This window comes from Amblyomma maculatum, chromosome 1 (assembly GCF_055883805.1).
Source record: "Amblyomma maculatum isolate TAMU_Amacu chromosome 1, ASM5588380v1, whole genome shotgun sequence".
NCBI classification, from domain to species: domain Eukaryota; kingdom Metazoa; phylum Arthropoda; class Arachnida; order Ixodida; family Ixodidae; genus Amblyomma; species Amblyomma maculatum.
In genome coordinates this window covers 17,359,366-17,379,599 of record NC_139344.1, presented here as the reverse complement: position 1 = coordinate 17,379,599, position 20,234 = coordinate 17,359,366, and positions in this window count along the sequence as shown.

Below are 20,234 nucleotides of genomic sequence, written 5' to 3'. Positions count from 1 at the left end.
GTCATATTTGAAAAGCGCAAATGCACTGAAAATGAAATCACACTTTGAAAGGACGTAACAGCCAACATAAACGAAGGCCCAGGGAAGTTGTACTGTTATGTCAACTTTAAATGCAATACCAACTAGTCCAATATGCTACGCTGCTACAATGAGATTGCGGCCCGCACAACCACCGACACAGATGCATATAAAAAGAAGCAACGAAAATTTTACCTCTGCAAGAAGGGTCCCAGGGGACTAAATTTCTTCCCCAGAAAAGACATCGCTCATCTTCGCTTGCTTGCGGTTTGGAAGCAACATCTGCCACAATTTTTTGTGGATTTTTTTTTTCTCATGTGTTCCGGCAAACCGTTGCAGCAGATTAAGGGCAACCATAATTTGCCCGGTGTTGGCATGCAGCATCACTGCCGACACTGGGTCAACGGGCTGGCTTTCTACCGCTGGCGAAATCTCATGAATTAACATCAATATAAGTCCCGTTTCGTACCACGCAGTTTGGCAAAAGCGAGACGTAGTTGCTGCACAATGTTAGCGTTGGCTCACAGTCTATACATCCTTGAGCATTTTGTACAAAATAGACCAAAAATAGACTTTTCCGCCTTCATTTTTCAGCAAAAGGTTCGTTAAATCGGGACGTATAGCGGAATTAGCTTCGCTATTTCGAGTGATCAAAGCATTGCACCATATGAGCATCTGAGGGGGTGTTGCGTTGTACCGGCCAAATGCCGGCAGCTACGCGATGAAAACCAGGCAGATTCACAGAGCGAAAATACGCTTTATTTCCGGCTCGGAAATATATAGAGAAGGAAAGAAAGGAGGGGAAGAAGGAAAGAGGGACTATCTACGCATGCGCTGGTTATCTGCAGCATTGTTGTCAGCAGCAGGGGGAATCAGGTTATCTTCGTTAAATTGAGACTTTCGTTAAATTGGGTTTTGTTAAATCGAGTTTTGACAATTACTGCCACTAAGCCGGCCACAATCACTTTCTCATATAGCTGCATTGCCCGAGTGAAATAGATTGTTTCTAGGTGGAGGGTTTTTCACTGTGGCAAAAGCTTATTTCATTTACTTCACATAGTTTACCACAAGAATCAATCCACCAGTTTTGCAGCCCTTATCTTCCCTGTGCTGCTTCTCCTACTGAAAAATTGTAATGAGAACTGTATCATATCAGTATGAGATGTGTGAGAACGGTATGAGCAGAATGAGATTAATGAGAGTTAATGAGTTTTTTATGAGCCATATGAGTTTCTCATTCGAATGCGAATGAGTAAAACTCATACTGTCAATGAGAACAATGAGAATCTCATAACTCTAGATGAGAACTATGAGGCTCTCATTGCTCTCATTCGCTGTATGAATGTCACTCATTTATACTTGGTATGAGGACTATGATTTTCTTATATGCTCATTACACCAGATGATGCCTCTCATTTGCTCGCACAAAGCTCTCGTCAATGAAAACTTCTCATGTTGTAGAAGTACTTATTCTACTTATACAAAGGTATTTCCGAGACTTGGAACTTTGTCAAGATGACGTAATTGCTCACTCAAATGAAATTTAAGCCTATATGATGCTATGCATTTCATAGTTAATTTATCTGAACATATATATATTGTGAAAGAAGGCTAGGTTGAGATGGCAAGGTCGTAACAACAAGGCCAGCGATGCCTTGTCTAGTGTTTTAATCCGATGAAAAAACCCAGGCGCGTGCCGGAGCCGGTGTCGCGGGACGATGATGATGGTATGTACAGTCTTTGCCAAAAGTAACCAGGCAGCATATTTTGCTTCTCGCGTGAATTCTAAAGCCAACATGGATTCCCAGATCATCACAACTTATTAAGAAGCGAGTACAGGAGTTCGCCTTTACTTCGCACAGATTTACAGCTTGAGAAGTGGTACGAATTACTTACTACCCGACTGAGAAGCGGAACACGCAGCCTGGTTACTTCTGGCAAAGACGGTACAAATGAAAGAGGAAGATCATGGCATGTACAAATTAAAGAACATCCACGGAAGGTTCGCACAATCTGCCCGGGGGGTTGGAAGCGGCCAGCCTGGCTGCTCCTAACTAACCGATGCATCGCGGCGCACAAACGGTTTCAAGCGAGACACATGAACAATTTCAGTTCCACGGTGGCGTCGATCGGGTGGGGGATCAACAGGCATCACTTTGTGGTTCACTGGGGAAGTTTGGCTGATGACCTCATAAAGACCTACGTAGCAGTGGTGGAATTCGTCACTAAGGCCAGGGGTGCACAATGGTGTATAAAGCAGTACTTCGTCACCAGGACGAAAAGAGACCACGCGATGTGTAGAATCATAGTGAGTCTTGCAGTCTTCCTGGCAAGCTGTTGTTTTGATGCGGGCTAGATGAGGGCATCAGGCCACACGAGATAAAAAATGGTTAGGTACTGATGTGGAGTAGTCGGGCGTAGAGAAGGAAGTGGCGAGAATTGTAGTGGGAGGACGGCCATAAAACAAGGAAATATTGAGAGTAACCGGTAGTCCGCTGTACTGCTGTATTATAGGCGAATGTGACGAATGGTAGAATAGTGTCCCAATTTCGATGATCCGGTGTGATGTACATGGATATCATATCCGACAAGGTGCGATGAAATCGCTCAGTCAGACCGTTAGTCTGGGGATGGTAGCTTGAGGTTGTCTTATGAAGGGTGGATGACGCGTGAAGAACTTCGGCAACGATTTTCGATAAGAAGGCGGTACCGCGATCACTTAGGAGTACCCGAGGAGCGCCATGACGCAATACAATTGATCGCAAAAAGAAATTTGCTACTTCTTCAGCGGAACCAGTCAGTACAGGTGCTGTCTGAGCGTAGCGTGTGAGGTGGTCGACAGCTGCTATAATCCGATGGTTACCCCCATCGGATAGAGGTAGGAGACCATATAAGCCGATGCCGACTACGTCGAATGGCGTGGCGGGACAAGGAAGAGGTTGTAGAAGGCCAGCGGGCGAAGAAGTCAGCCGTTTGCGACGTTGGCACAGAGGGCAGGATGCGACGTATTTGGCAACGGTGGAAGATAAGCCAGGCCAAAAGAATCGTTTTCTCACGCGGTTGTAGGTTTTGTCAAAACCAAGGTGACCTGCAGTAGCGTCATCGTGGTGAGCCGCCAGTATACGTGGGCGAAGCACACGCGGCACGACTGCCATCCAGCGAGTTCCATCAGAGCAATACACGTGGCGGAGTAGGATGCCACCTTCGAGCTTGAAATTGCGAAGCTGTCGGCGAAGCCTAGCATTGGGCGGGTCCGAAGCGCCAATAAGGCGGTCGATGATAGGACGGCAGTATAGGCATCGGCTAACTGCTGTGAGCGGAGAGTATGCTTGTTCTCAGAGTCGTCAAAACAAACTGTTATGATATACGTCGGGCAAAGAGATGGTTGGCTCTGGTCAGAGGTGGAAATGCACTGGGAAGAAAAACAGCAAGCTGATTCCGAAAGTGGACAGCGAGAAAGAGCGTCAGCATCTTGGTGTTGGCGACCAGATTTATAAGTGACGTCGAAATAGTATTCTTGCAGGCGTAGAATCCAGCGGCCAAGTCGGCCTGTCAAATTTTTTAGTGAAGACAACCAGCAAAGAGCATGGTGGTCGGTCACAACTGTGAAGTGCCGACCGTATAGGTAAGGGCGAAATTTCTGGACAGCCCAAACAACGGCAAGACACTCCTGCTCGGTGATGATGTAGTTTTTCTCAGCTGGAGTCAGACTCCAACTGGCAAAGGCAATCACTTTCTCAAGCGATGTTGCATCACGCTGCAGAAGTACAGCGCCAAGACCGTGACCACTGGCATCGGTATGCAGGATAGTTGGAGCGCTGTCACTGAAGTGGCCAAGAACATGATCTGATGTGAGGGCATGCTTTAGGTCATTAAAAGCAGTTTCGCACTGTTCAGTCCACACGAAAGGGCTGCGTGCTTTAAGTAGCTCATGAAGTGGTGCAGCAATAGTTGCAAAATGCCTTATAAAACGCCGGAAATAAGACGCGAGGCAGAGGAAACTGCGCAAATCTGTAGTCCGTTGTGGATGAGCAAAGTTCAAGACCGCGACAATTTTTTTAGGGTCTGGATGAATGCCGTCATGGCTGACCAGATGTCCCAAAAATTCTAATTTCCTTCTGTGCAAAGTGGCACTTTTTGGTGTTGAGCTGAAGGCCTGCCGAAGCGAGACAGGTGAGGACTTCATTCAGGCACGTGAGATGTTTATTAAAAGTTGCCGAAAAGATAACAATGTCGTCCAAGTAACACAAGCAGGTTCTCCATTTTAGGCCACGAAGTACAGTGTACAGTGTCGATCATTCTTTCAAATGTCGCTGGTGCGTTACAAAGTCCGAAAGGCATAACGTTAAATTCGTAAAAGCCATCGGGTGTTGCGAAAGCGGTTTTTTCTTTGTCGTCCTCGTGCATAGGTATTTGCCAATAACCTGAGTGGAGATCCAAGGTCGAGAAATATTCGGAGCCTTGGAGAGTCAAGGGCGTCATCAATTCGCGGCATCGGATATACATCTTTGCGGGTAATTTTGTTGAGTGCGCGGTAATCAACGCAAAAGCGTACCGAGCCGTCCTTTTTTTTAACTAGCACTACTGGGGAGGACCATGGGCTTGTTTAGGAACGAATAATATTGCGATGGAGCATGTCATTTACATTTTCTTCAATTACTTTTCGTTCAGAGAGGGAAACCCGATAAGGCCATCGGCGAACGATAGTCACCTTCAGTAATGATGCGATGGTGCGCAACACTAGTCCGTCCTGTAGCGATCGCGGAGAACCGTGCATCCCTCCTAAACGCCGCGCGCCGCGGAGGATGAAGGGGACAAAAGTATTCCTTCTCTTCCAAGGATGAGTAACCCAAACGGGTCGCTCGATAGCGCTGCGTTTCCCTCTTCCCTCACCGGGCGCAGGAGCGCACCGCTAGACGTCGCAGACGCGATGCTCATTGGCCGAAAAAGGACAAAGGGCAAGATGCGCCGAGATCGGCGGGAACCGGCTACCGCCGGAGAGAGACGACAGCGAGCCGCGACAACGGAAGGACGCAAGGTAAATACCTCCCGCTATACTTCTTTGTTGTTGCCATCTTGCCCTTCGAAGTGTCAGGCCCCATCCAAAAGGATAGGGTCGCCAGCAAGACCTTCACCAGCGTTCTTTTTGGGAAAACCCAATAAACATCTGGTTCCGGGTAAAGTCCTGTTCTGTGTTGTGTCGTACTTCGCATTACCACTTTGCGGCCGTGAGAACGGCTGCCCGTGGTGCGTGATCGCGGGAGCTCGGTGTTTCCGGCCTAGACCTCAGAAGAGGCTCGACGGCTTAGTAAGAACCCCCACAACTGGCGCCCAACGTGGGGCGCCATTGTGGCAGTATGAGGGGACGGTCTTCCACCCCGCTCCTACTCCGCAGGTGCAGCGTCCTCGCTAGCGACCCGCGGAGGGGAACAAAGGGGACAAAGGACGGGGACGACACATAGTTAATACTCGAGTGCTATTTATTGCACTTGCAAATAATACAGAGCATGCCGGCTAGCTATACATCAACAAGGTTTTTTTTGGAAGGGCAAGGCTACGTAAGAAGGACTTTTGACTCACCGGCTGGGGAAGGGGGGTGCGACTTCGGCGGCGGACATTTGCACACGCCGTGAATATGGCGGCCGGGATCTCCCGTGCGCGCCGCATTCTTCGGACAAAGCCATACCACGGCGTTTGCCGCGGGAGGCGGCGAGAGCGTGCGGTAATTACCGGTCGCTTCGCCGTTGGGAACCAGAAGATAAGCGGTCGTGCAGCACGGGTCCTCCCGTGTGCGCTGCGTTCTCCGTGCCCGCTATCCCCCGACATTTGCCGGGAGAGGCGGCGGGAGACGACCGCTCTCGCTGCCGGCTGGATCCAGAATTTTTTCTCCTCGTCTTCTCGCGGGAACCCGCGTAGACGTCTCAGTGGCGCATCCATCGCCGATTCTCCTTCCGCCAAGGGGAGGCATTTACCTCCTCTCCCAGCCGGCGCTGCCATGAAGCTTGTTGGGGTGGTGGTGGTCGGTCGCGGCGAAGGGGGAGGAAACTGGTTTTCCACAGTCCCAGAGGTGGGAAAGTGGCATCAAAAATGGCTTGGTGGTGTCGAAGCAATGTCAGCAGTTCTTGGCGTTGGTTCGGCGTGAGTTTAGGATTAATAGTCTTTGTGAGAACAGAAAGAGAGACGTCTGACGAAACACATTGCTGAGGCGGAGGGGCGGTGAGCACCATCAGGGAAAAAGGTTGAACATCCACCATGCAACGCAGAGAAGTTCCTTTTGGGAGCATGAGGGGTTCACGTGAAGTGTTAGTGGCCGCTATTGTCGCTGAGCCATTGTGGAACCGGACAAGACTTGACGGGAAGGCGATGCCGCGTCCAAGATGACTATATGATGGTGCTATGAGTACGTCCCCATCAGTGATGGGGTCAGAAACAACAGTAAGCAATTTTTCGCACTGAAGAGGCAAACCAGTATCAGCGGCGGCAACGAGGGGAGGATGTCGTGTAGAAAAGTCAGATGAAAAATCGCTGTCTGTCATATGGATAACATGGTCACCATAAGACATTAACGCTGAAGCAGTTGACAAAAAATCCCACCCAAAAATCATGAGATGCGCACAAGGTAAGAGCACAGCAAACTGCACATGATGGTGGATGCCGCCGATAGCAACTCGTACGGTGCACTTCGCTGAAGGGCGCAAAGGAACGTGATTGGCTCCACGGAGTTCAGACCCATCATATGGTGTTGTCACTTTTCGCAAACGGTTGCACAAATCAGCGTGAATGGCAGAAATTGCAGCCCCTGTATCAATCAAAGCTTCAACCAGTAAACATTCAGCGATAACAGCAATCACGTTATACGGGCAATCAGGAGGACGTTTAGTAAGTTCGCAGAGTGCAGTTTGACCTCTGGAAACTGCAACACTTAGTTTTCCGGATGGCGGACAGGGAGAGCAGTTGCGGGGCGGAGAGGGGAAACTGAGCGGCGGTATGGGGATGAGGACCAGCGTCGGGATACATGGCTTTCACGAGGCTCAGATGAAGATACTGAAGGTAGGGAGAACCGTCGAGATGGGCTTGTAATAGACCGGCGTTGATAATATGAGGTTGAAGGCATGTCACTTTCGAAGGTGTCGTAACCACGGCGCTCGTTCTGAAGGCGGCGACGACAGAAGATGGATATATGTCCTCTAATACCACAGTAATAGCAGACTGGTCGGGAGGGACGCCAGGTGCGTAATAGGGTGGTGTAGGTTGAGCCATCGCCATTGCATTGACGTGATTGTAGGTTGGAGCCGGTCGGGGCGGGGGAACCAAAGAAGGGGGGATGCAGCGACGTGCGCGTAGGTCGGCGCTGGGCGGATTGCAGACGGTTCGCATGTCATAGGGTGGCTGATGGTTGCTAACTCTTCTTTAATCATGTTGCGGAGAACGGCGTCATTAGAAGGTGCGGAAGAATGATCGCACCCATGTCGACAGAAAGGATTGATGGCTTGGAGCTCCTCGCGGATGATTGCTCGAATCATTGCCCGCAGATCAAGGTCAGCAGAGGTCGGACCAGTTGCGAAGCTGGGCTGTAATCGAGAGGACTGCAGCTGGTCGAGGTGTTGGCAGGTCGTAATAATTGAATCAACACTTGAAGGATTCTGGACAACTAAGGTGTGATAAGCCATAGAATTGATCCCTTTTAAGACATGGTGCACACGTTAAGGTTCCATCATGGTGGGACTAATGCGCCGGCAAAGTGCAAGCACGGCCTCTATGTATGATGCATAGGACTCATCTGGACCTTGAAGGCGGGAAGCGAGCTTGTTCCTTGCAATCTCCGTCCGAACAGCTGGGTCGGCGAAGTACTGTCGGAACTGCTGCTTGAAGGTGGACCAGTTTGTGGTGTGGGGCTTGCGGTTGATAAACCAAGTCCTGGAGACCTCAGTAAGGTAGAAAGAAACGGTCAGGAATTTTAAAGCATCATCCCACCGGTTGTGGCACTGCAGCGTTTATAAGTGTCGAGCCAGTCATCGACGCCTTTGTCGCGACGACCAGCGAACAGCGGCGGGTCGCATTGTCGTGTGAGCACCACCGGAGGAGGTGGTGTAGCCGAGGTAGAGGGTCCGGCCGGGCCGGGATTGCTCTCGGTGGACATGACTACGGTGGCAGTTGCCAAACGGCGACCGGAACGTAGCTCCAGCGAGAGGCAGGGCCCAAGGCAGCAAGGGGATCGAATTTCACCTCCACCACTTGTGAAAGAAGGCTAGGTTGAGACGGCAAGGCCAGCGATGCCTTGTCGAGTTTTAATCCGATGACAAAACCCAGGCGCGTGCCGGAGCTGGCGCCGCGGGACGATGATGGTGTGTACAAATGAAAGAGGAAGATCATGGCATGTACAAATTAAAGAACATCCACGGAAGGCTCACAATATATATAAATCTGAACATATATAACTATATATATAAACTGCAACAGAAAATTAGGTACCCCTCATTCATCTTTATCAACTTGCACATAATACAAGTGAAAATATATGTTAAAAAATTTGAAAATTGATTATTTACAAATAATTTAGTCAACATTTCAATTTGCAACCCGCTGCCGTATAACTGTGACACAATCATAGGTCGGCACACTCACTCATGAGTGCACTCATATCGCCTCACTCACACTCACACTCACGGAGTGAGTGTGAGTGTGAGTGAGTGGCCAGGATTGGGAGTGACCAAGAGTGTGAGTGTGCATGAGTGGCCGCGAATGGGAGCAACCGTGAGTGCGAGTGCGAGTGAGTGGCCCCGAACGGAAGCAGCTGTGAGTGTGAGTGCGAGTGAGTGCACCCGAATGGGAGTGGCCATGAGCGTGAGTGCGAGCGAGTGGCCCCTGAATGGAAGCAGCTGTGAGTGTGAGTGCTAGTGAGTGTACCCGAATGGGAGTGGCCATGAGCGTGAGTGCGAGTGAGTGGCCCCTGAATGGAAGTGGCCATGAGCGTGAGTGCGAGTGAGTGGCCCCTGAATGGAAGTGGCCATGAGCGTGAGTGCGAGTGAGTGACTGCGAATATGAGCCGCCATTAGTGTGAGTGTGAGTGAGTGGCCGTAAGTGAGAGCGGGCATGAGTGTGAGTGTGAGTGAGTGGACATGTATGAGTGTCACCGTGAGTGCGAGTGTGAGTGGCTTTGAGTGGGAGTGTGCATGAGTGTGAGGGAGTGGACGTGTATGAGAGTCCCCATGAGTGCGAGTGAGTGACCACAAATGAAAGTGGCCTTGAGTGCGAGTGGACGTGAGTGTGAGCAGGCATGAGTGTGTGTGAGTGAGCGAACATGTGAGAATAAGGCCATTTAAGTGCGATGTAAGAATGAGTGGATGCAAGTGCGAGCACTGAGCATCTACGTGTGACAGAGAGGACGTGAGTGTACTGAGTGGTTGTGAGAATAGAAACACAAGAAACCAGGAGTCGTGGATGTTGTCCGGCACAGCCGGAAATCATTTCTTTCAAATTTATTTTCTTTCAAATTTTATGAAATCAGACATATACAGCCGAGTAAAGTTTTATTCTGCTCAGCCAATTTTGTACAAAATGAAGGGAAAGCCTCAGACCACTGACCAACAAGTCAACAAGAAAACTTGTCTTTGTCAGGCCAAGTGTGTTTATCATTGGCAGGTGTTATCTGCGCCTCTCACTTCAGGGGAGCACGCTTGGACTTTGGAAACAGCCGTCGTCCGAAGCAGAGACTGGGACAACTGATCCAGAAAGTTGGAGAAGTGGCAGTGTTAACCTGAAAAGAGTTCCTTAAAAAACAACAGAGCAGCAGAGCCAAACACAAAGGGGAAACGCAAATGACACCGTGTAAAACAAAAGTAGGAGCGAGAACTTTTTTTTTTAATTATTATAGGTAGACTGAATAACCTAGACAGCTAGACTAGAAATACTGGCACAATGTCACAGCCACAACATCCATAAATAGTGCTTGAACTATGTCACAGCCACAACTACTATAAATAGTGCTTGAACTATGCTAAAGAGGAAACCTAAGTACGCTGACTAATGGGCTAACTGTCTTTATCAGCTATCAGTGGTCACTGGAGGATGTTGTACTTCTCTCTCGAGGAACGCATTGGGATGGAATGGTAGACCCAGGCCACTCAGCGCACATCCGAATGCAAAGGCATTGATTAACAAAGCACTGGCTTGATAACCTGGAAAGGGACCTCCCTTGGGAAACGGTAAAGGAGCAAAACCAAGCATACGAAGGAGACACAGCAAAGCAGAGCACGGAAAGAAAAGTAGCAGATGCACATATCACATGTAAATAAAAGCACAGCGAGGAATTAAGGAAGTAGGAAAAACAGGTAACCCTGAAAAATGCTGAAAATGCTGGATTCTGTTTCATTCTTATTGGTTGTAAGGTACATAGCTCTTCCTCACACACACACATTTGATTGTGTATGCATTTCTTGATTGCATTTCTGAATTAAAATTAAGAGAAAGCCTCAGTCCACTGACCAACAGTTCGACAAGACGAATTGTCTGTGTCAGGCCAAGTGCGTTCATCATCGGCTGGTGTTATATGCGCCCCTAATGTGAGCAGCATAGGCTGGGGTCCCAGGTAATGTGGGGAGGTTAAATGTGCGCACCTGGGCTTTCAGTGTCCTCATCCAAACTGGCAATGATAACCTGAAAAAGCTGGCTTCATAAAATGGCAAATTAAACAACAAAAAATGAGAAATAAATAATAAGAGGCACAAAAAGCTTAGCTAATGTGGAAAAAGTAAGGACACATAGGAAAGCGGAAATAACAGGTCAGTATGAAGAGGCAAAAGCAGATGAAGAGTAGTGTGAAAAAATTATGCAATCTTGCCAACAGGTATGTAAACCTCAGCTCTTTTATCCTGCACTATTTGTAATGTGCGGTTCCATTAACTAAGGATCCAGATTTAATACCTAGTCATAGAATAAATAGATTAAGGTGATTGGAGGTCATTAATGTTAAAATATCTGCTTTTAGATAAGCTTGTCATTCTCTAAATTAAAAGTATGAAAGAGTACTCAGCTTTGTGGTCGGAAGCGTGGATATTGCCTCCCACGGCCTTCTCCTTGGATAAGTCGATGCTATTCTCAGCGGTCAGAACCTGATGCATCATGTCACCTTCGCACGGGAGCTCTCTTGTAATTCGGATGGCCAGCTCCCATTGCAGCCCAGGACATTCCTGATGAGGACACTTGCGTACCTTAAATTAGAGCATCTGAGTTTTAATTGTGATTCATAACGGCACCAATTTAGAGCGGAACCTTTTGCGTAGTGTGTTTGTAACAGCCTAGGGCAACCACAGATGCGTCAGTTTTTTGCAGCTAGCAACACAAAGCCAATCTACCATGATATGAATATGTGAATAGAATTTGTAGAAAAAAGAATGCATCAATTGTGTGGCTCCTGTGTCTACTCTTGTTGCATGGAGTAGTATGGGTCTATTCTGTACTGCAATCTGATGTTGCTACAGCATTTGACAGAGAACACTGCTCGCTGAAATAATTTACGCTAAAATAATTCCCCCATGCTTATGGGTTGCGGCAATGGTTTTACAATTAGGTGCGGTATGAATTATTGTTCTGTTTCCTCACCACTGTGTGTAAGCAGCTGTTAAAAATTCAAGAGTCAGTACCAGGGATGTAGGCCTTGGGTGATGCCGGGGGCAGCCCACACAGCAGGCATGTCAGAACGAGTGATCCTGAAAACAAGGCAAATGGTTTGCATTCTATAACAAATCCAACAAGAGTGACTGGATACAACTGCAATTAATAAATAGGCGTATACGAATAGTAAATCGCATACATAGGCAGTCTTCGGTGATAAAATTTGAAATCTATATAAGTACTATACGCAAACAAAGACATAAATAACAAATGGAAGAAATGCACATCTCAATCTACTTACCCAGGCTCGCTTCATCTTCGTACCCTCGGAATATCGGCAGCAGGGGTCGCCTTTGGTAGCAACTTGGAAGTAGCATCCTTCAGAAGCATCTTGTTTTGGTAGGAGTCTCCAATGAATTATGCTGAACACACACGCGTTCCACTTTCCACTAGTGTCTTTACACACGCTTTTCTAGATTTGGAGATGGGGCCCTATAGAGTGTAGATTCATTTGTCGCGAACCTTGTCTTCGGTATGTTGAACAGTACTCAGCAGGTCCAAAATGGTAAAGAAAGGCGCAAGTTCGACCGCGGCAGTGAGATTTAAATGAAGGCTAATAATTCCCGCGTGCCCTGCTATGTGAGTGCACGTTAAAGGCCGCAAGTGGTAAAACGTATTCGGAGTTTTCCGCTACAATATCCCTCATACTGAGTGGCTTTGAGATGTCAAGAAGCCTATAAACCTACTATATTGCCTAATGAGAGGAAACTCGTTGTTTTTGGAGCTCTCTCGTCTTGATATTTTCTGCAATGAGAACCAGTTTCTCTACAGTCGAAGGCAGAAGAGAGGCTCTGCGTGCTCTCTGCAGAGCCCCTGCAGTTGAAAACAGCCTCTCAACAGCTCCTGATGACGACGGCGCTCCATAGCAAATGCGGGCAACTTTCGCTAAAGAGGGGTAGAGGCTCTCATGCTGGTCCCAGAACCGCAGCACATTTTCTGCTGTCTCGGAGCTGGATAAGTAGGACTCGAGTTCGGAAATGTCCTCCTCTTGGGGAGGGCACAACAAGTCCAAAACTGAATATGGATCGTCTGTGCCATTAATGCTTCTTTCTTCCAGTGGCTCAGTGCGGTCAGATGTTGATGGTTCCAGTTGACTGCACCCATCTGTATCCACCTGTGAAATTGAAACCCTTGTCAAAATGTACGCCTACTCCACTCAAAATTATCTAGTCGATAACATCATTATTCACCACTTAGTGACATCACAGGTGCCTCGAGCACCGGACAGAATGACAATCGGCTATGTCTCCTAGGCGTATTTTGAAGCAGGTGCATGCTAGCGAATGTGTGCGAGTCATTACTTAAGTGCAGGGCTTGCATGCACCTTCTAGGCAGAATATGTGATTGTGCAGTAATGCTGATTGTGCAGGAAAATCATAATGATAGAAGAATTTCTATATAGCTGAAGGTAAAATAATTCACGAAAAGAGATACAGCCGACATCACCTGAAGCGAAAATTCCTTCAGCTGTTAAGTGAAGTGCATGGCATACCTGCGTCTGCTTCTCGACGAGCCTTTTCAGCGCCTCGAGTGCCTCCGGCGCTGTTGGTTTCTTCAGGCCCGGAGCAAAGGCTGGGTTGAAGACCCGCAATTTTTGGCGGGGGTGAAGGAGGCTGGCTGAGATGAACAAGTCATCTTCAAGAACATCTTGCAGACGTTCATTCATCTGCTCAAGGATCGCCCGCTTCAGTTTGGAGAAACTGGAACGAGTTTTAGAACATTTGAGGTTATGCTACCGGGGATGAGAAGAGGCAAGAAAGGCTTATCTTGACCTTCCCTGCACGCGTCAGAGACGTGCACCACAAGATTTATACGAGACGAGTAGATGCTGGCGCGGCCCCATTAGTGTACCAAAATGTTCCTTTCATCGCAAAATGAAAGTGGTCTACACAGTAACTGAAGCAGTAAAACTTGAGCATCTCTTCATCCCAGCGCTCTGCCGAAAGTAAAATATCTCAATAAATATTCTCTCATCATACCTTAAAAGCATACCGATTATTTGCCACAGGTTTTACTGAAATATTAAGGGTAAAATCAATGATGAAAATTGATTGCCTTTCTTTAAATAATCCGAAACCATTAAAATCGATTAGTATACATTTGCCGACACGTGCGGAAAAAAGAGCAAACTGCACAGCCGCCCACTAAGTGGAGCATGAAGATAAATTCTTTCATTGACCTCTGGGCGCCGCCATATTGCTGGCCGGACTGCATTTTGCACTTCGCACTAGCACAACGGAAGCCGGGGCGAAAGCAGTTTTTTCTGCCTCAGAATTGGCTGTTTCATTTAAAACCGAAATCTGCAACAAGCAGCGCTGCCAAAAAAAAAAAAAAAAATACCGACGATTACGTTACTTCCTTTGAGCGCAGCTCATCAGCTGCTTCAGCTTTTCGATAGATTGAGGCGAAGAATTCGAGCAAGCCGTGTATGTACAATTACAGATAACTTTTAGGCAGGCAGTTCGCAGTGGCGAACGGCAGCGGCTATGCGTTTCGGCTCTGAGGGTGCACATATCGAGATCCGTCGCCCTCGATCCGGAGCTCTGATTGCCGTTGCATAGGGATAGCATTGGAGGAGGAGCGAAGAGAGCAATTAAGTTATCGGGAGGTCGCGGGAGGCAGCGCGTGGACCCATAGGAACGTTGCTCGGGGAAGAGATACACCGACTGATTGATGCCGCTGACGCCGCTAGCGAGTCGAGTCTACGTGACTTCGGATGCACCCACTGAACACCGTCGCCGACAGGCAGGAAGAGGGGGGGGGGGGGGGGGGTACATGAAGCGGCGAACGGTGTCGCAGAAGCGCGCGCTGCATCGGAGCTGGTTATGAGAACAACGCCGATGGTGACGACGACGCGAAACGCAGGAACGGGCGCCAAATAGCTGCACTTTAAAAAAACAATTCTAAGCTCCATTCATCCACGGGTATCAATTCTGGCCGCAGTGGTCGCATTTCGATGCCAAATGCCCGAGTCCTCCACTAAAATGTCTATCATAGCCTCATATGCTTTGGAAGATGTTAGAACGTATGAACGAACCAAAGCAATTCTGTAAAACTTGTGTAAAACAAAAACTTCGAACAAGTTGCAAAATATTCAGAAAAGAGAAATCATTTTCTCATGCACTCACTCGACAGCAGGGCAGCTCCTCACTTGAGCGTAGCAGGTGCTCAGGCATAGATGCAGCTCTGAAGACGTCACACTGTCGGCTTGCAGTCGGTCAGTGGCGTCCGCAAGAGGCCTGAGTAGGCTCAAAAGTGCCTGAAGTCGGCTCTGGCTGAACTCCCGGGGTGGCAGATTGATGTTTTTTGTCGTCCGATTTTCATTGTATTCGACGATGATGTTCATTACAGAGTTGAAGACGTCACTCTGAAAAACGACGAATTGTGTTAAGAAGCATCAGCAGAAAAGACAACTGAGTTGTTTTCTGGGAATACTAAATGTATATGCACAAGCTAACTCCTCGTATCCCACATTAGCACATTAGAGAGGTTCGCTAGTCGGATACAAGCATGCCCCTCAAAGTATGCTCCGATTACATCTACGCATCCTCATTCCTTCGTCGTTAATTCTTTTCCAACTGCTAGGGTGATATTCCAGGCTATAGCAGATAAAACGGGATTAGCCAGTGGTCAATTAGGTAACCCGGGTATCATGAAAATCGCTTGACATGGGCTCTTGACTCTTGAGACATTTTTAGGACGCCCGACTTCACAATTCACAACTCAGCGAACAGACAAACGGACGGCCAGAACTAAATCTGTATAGTATTTAGTATAACTGCATACTTAAGGTGATCAGATTCCAATATTTACCTCTGTTAGACGCTTCAAAGCAGCGACGATGGAATTCCACCTCGTGCCTTTAGGTGGAATTAAGTCTTTCCCGCACATGCCCTTTAGGCGTTCTGTCCAAAAGTTGGACCTCCGGAAGATATTCACGGCCGCATTTACGTGAGAAAGCAGCGCTTGGGCTTTTTCGTCAACCCGAAGAGAGCTGTTGACGACCAGCTGAAGTGTGTGTGCAGCACACCTCAGCCGATGGAACTCCCTCTCCAGGGGCACTGTATCTACATCCTCATCGGTGTCTTCTGTCTCGTCGTCCTCGATGGGGTCCACTTCCCCGTCGTCCGGCTCTGTTGCATTCGATGCCCAGTCTTCACTGAAGTTTCCGCGCATGTTAAACGCCTTAGTCATATTAGCGGCGTTATCGCAAACTACTGAGCCAACCTGGCTTGCTTTGATGCCGCGCGAGGAGAGTTCCTCAAGGAACGTGTCCCTTATATTTTGGCCTGTGTGCCGGCCTTCAATGTGCCGGAAAGACAACGTATGCATGCACAGTTCCCATTTGTGCACGAACTGCACTTTTATGCCCATCACCGACTCGCGTAGTCGGCTCGACCACAAGTCGACAATAAAATGGAGCGTGCCTGGAGGAGCAGTGCTGAGCTGTTCCTGGAGTGCGGGCAATGCAATTTTTTTTTGCTAGCTCATCTAGCTGTCTTCCGATTGTTCTTGGGGATGGCAAGCTGAGCTCCGGCTTCAAGAATTCTACAAGGCGCTTGAAACCATGGCCCCTGGTCACATTTAGTGGGATTCCATCTAACGCCACCATTTCGGTGACGTATCTGTTAAATGTTTGCTGCATGCTGTCAGATTGCGGCAGCTTCTCTTTCTGTTGTTGTTTTTCTCTGAACATTGCCACTGAAGTATCCAAGGTCCTCTGACGTTTCGCTTGCTGCTGACGGAACGCATCTTCGTGCACTAGCTGAAAAAAAAAAAAAAAAAAAGAAAGTGTTTTGCATTCATATGCATCCGTCACTGACAAGATTCACAAATTTGCCTTCAAATTTGAGCAAAGACTTAGCATACAGCGCGGGTGAACATTTCCTCTCAAACGGCCCCCATCATGCCAGTTATGCCTACTGAATTTCATGATGACGCGGTTGCTCCGATAAGTCATTTAGTCGTCTTTCATCTGGCAATCACAGAGATGCCACCTCCTGGGATAAACCACAAGTAATGAAAATCGGCCGATGTAGTTGATTGCGGTGTGGGTACATTTTGAAAATAAATGTAGCGGCAGCATCTGACCTTCTCACTGTCATGGACAGCTCTGGAATTCTGACGCATGCTATTAGCATCATAGGTATGTGGAACTATAAATGGATTTGAAGTTAGTGGTAAGTGCAAAACTAATGAAATTGAGCAATCACGCTAAGTGCGAGTCCTTCCAACGGAGCTGGCGATTTACTATAATTTCATTAAAACTGTTACGTTTTTAAAAGGTTGCGTTGGGACTATGGCGACATGATGAACAACGGGGAGCCCGGTGCTGCCAGCATGAGGTATTTAAGCTACAGTTTCAGGAGCACGCCAACGAGTCGTTGCTGCCGTCCTCTAATTCAACAGCCGGTTTCTGCGCGGATAATATTACTTGTAGAGAATACGAGTTTCAGACGTCGCGCTTTGGGTCTCCGGACCATAATTCCTTCGCAACGACAGCGGTAAAAAAAAAAAAAAAAAAAAAAAATCACAAACGATTGCGCCAAAGAGCAGGTGCGGCCAGCGGAAGTATAAACCAACCGAATGGAGACGTGACGATTCAACGGCGGGCAACCTGTTTTCTTCATTTCGTCATTTTCAATCGCCGATATCTTTCGATATCGGAATACCATAATCCCGTCAAATTTACTTAGCCTAACCACGGCCAGTCTCAATGCAGGGGAGGGAGCGCGTGCATTGAGACCGGTCGTGACCTAACAAATTCATTTCTTAGTTTTTTTAGTAGCAATAGCTGGCGGTACGAGTAGGGTGAACACTCCGTTTCATACATCAAGTGCAACACTGCCAAAGCTAGCGCTCTTGTTTGCGCTCCCCGCATCTGCGATGAAAAATCGTGCCTGCTCTTGACGAGATGAAATTACTTTGTCTGCAAGCTTAATACATCATACATGTTACATTTGCCATTAACTCCATAAAAAGCAGCTTTTTTATGGAGAAAAGATCGGATTCGGTGAATTTGTATGTTTTGTTTGTCGTTTTCGTTCGTGTCGCGTTTTCAGTGACTGCCCCGCTCATCTGCAAGCGGTGCCCTCCGTGCTGCGCAACGCAGCGACCTCGACTGCCTCTCCGGAGCGGGTTTTTTCTATAAGATCCGCACTGCGAACATCTCCAGGCACGCGAAGCAAATTATTGCAAATGTGTATGCTCGGAATAGAGCCCTTTTCCGCAGAAACTCGGCCACGGAACGAGCGCGTAGCGATACGCCTTTTTATTATTATTATAATATTATTATTATTATTGCGGACTACTTGTGTAGCTTTCGCTACGTTGCCCCCCTGATGTATGAAACAGAGTGTAAAAATGTAGCGCATGGAACACATTTACTCCGCCTAGCGTGTGAGGGCTGCTGCTGCATTGTTTAAGAGCAGTGGTAATTAATCTTGGCAAGCATAAAGCAGTTTTTCGCTCCAGTGGAGCTATTTAGAAGCTTAGGAAGTAAGGCGCGTGTGCTAGTTAGCTTCCCGTCTATTCAGCAAACACCCATATTTGTCACATGTACAGTACGTGGAAAATTAAAATAGGTCGTGGAAGAGCGACCGGAAAGGTATAGCTACTTTGTACCGTACCTTGGGTCGAGTTTTCACCATAAAACTGCGCAGCTCTGCCAAATATGCAAACAAGCCTGAAGCTCATTTTATAATGCTGTTCTAAATAACTATCAAATGAAGCGAAAGCTTGCCGAATGTACCAATATTAACAATTCATTTATGCAGGCACATATCGTTTTGGTGCAGTCGTTTTTCTCACGGGCATTCCGCAAGCAGGAAAGTCCAACAACAGTATAGACGAGTTGCAAAACCTGCAGGTTAGCTTCCCTGTGAGGCAGGAATTCCTGCACAATGGCGGCATAGACTTAGCAGCACTGACACAGCGACTGGCGGCACAGTAACTCCCGCACCCCTTGCCCATTCGTCACAGCATTCCGCACGTGGGTCGCCAATTTTCCTCCCTTCCTTTATGCCCGCGTCAAGAATGTCTGAAAACCTGTTCTCGCACAATGGCCTGTGCGACGGGGACTGCATCCGAAGCTGCGTGGACTGTAGTAGATGCATGCACTGCACCTAACTATTGCCGCGGAGTCAGGTTCTGCCGCCATTGTGCATGAATTTCTGCCTCACAGGGAAGCTGACTTGTAGGTTTTGCAACTAGTCTATTCATTATGAGGCCCTGCAGGGGCGGCGTTGTGGTTACGGCGCTCAGCCACTGTGCCCAAAGGAATCTCGTTCTCAGCGGCCGCCTTTCACTGGAGGCAAAAAGCAAGGCGCCCGTGTGCTGTGCGATGTCAGTGCACGTTAAAGAACCCCAGGGGGTCGAAATTTCCGGAGTCCTGCACTACGGCGTCTCTCATAGTCTCCGTCGCTTCGGGATGTCAAGCCTCTCAAACCGAACCAAACAAATATATGCATCATGAAGCTACATTTTTAGCTCACTCTACTTGTACCAGAAATTATTGCTATTAAAAACGCCTATCGATGAAAAGTAAAAATGTTTGTCTTTGTAATAAGCTAAAACGTCCTTCATAAATGAGAGGACCACAGAAATAGCGCCATTATGAATAATTGCCAGTGGGCACGATAGCGCGAACCACCCCTCCCCTCCGTTCTTTAAATAGTTAAGAGATTCTGGGAAATGCATTACTGATAAAAAAAAAAACTTGCATGATGTGCAGAAAATACGTTCCCGGGACTTGACAGGTGCAAATGAAGGACTAAACATTTAGACTGATTTCGTTTGATGTAAATCCTCCCCGTAACATGTCGCAACCAATGCCTATGAAATGGCTCTCAACACAATCTAGAGCTGCAATAAAGCTGTTAATTTGTATAGGTATGCAATGATTTTTGGTAATGCTTTTTGCAGAACTAGTTATCACATTATATTCATGTAAATATGTACTGTACATTACGTTTCGAAATTACTAGGCATTTAAAAAATAAAGGCTTCATTGCACACCACGGTCCACAGGGCGTTAGTTGAGTGATTACTCATCAACTACGACCTAGGCTAAAATGAAATGCAATTTGAAACTCTGCATAAATGGTCAGATACATTAAGAATTTTATTTGCGTGTCATGCATAAATAACTTCCCCCATTAAAATGGGGCATTTTCTGACCTTCATATTTGTAACTTGATCGAAAAAGTTGAAAAATAACCTGCAGCAACAACAAAAAATGAACCTGTTGAAAACGTTATCACCGGCATGATTGCCCCTTACACGGTAGCAGCGTGTGCCACTTAAGCCAGCGCTGCGGACAGTTCCATACGCGGTAGTAAACACATAATAACAAAGAACAGTGTTCGCTCCGCGTCTAAAGGATGCGTTTATTCAGACATATGGCGATGCTAGCTAGCTGCCATTTACACGCGCATTGTGATTCAGCCAAATTGTTCGAAACGAAGCGACAACATGCAACATGAAGAGCCAACTATTGCATGCCATTACGCAGTTGAATTACATACAAATGTTTTGATGCAAGA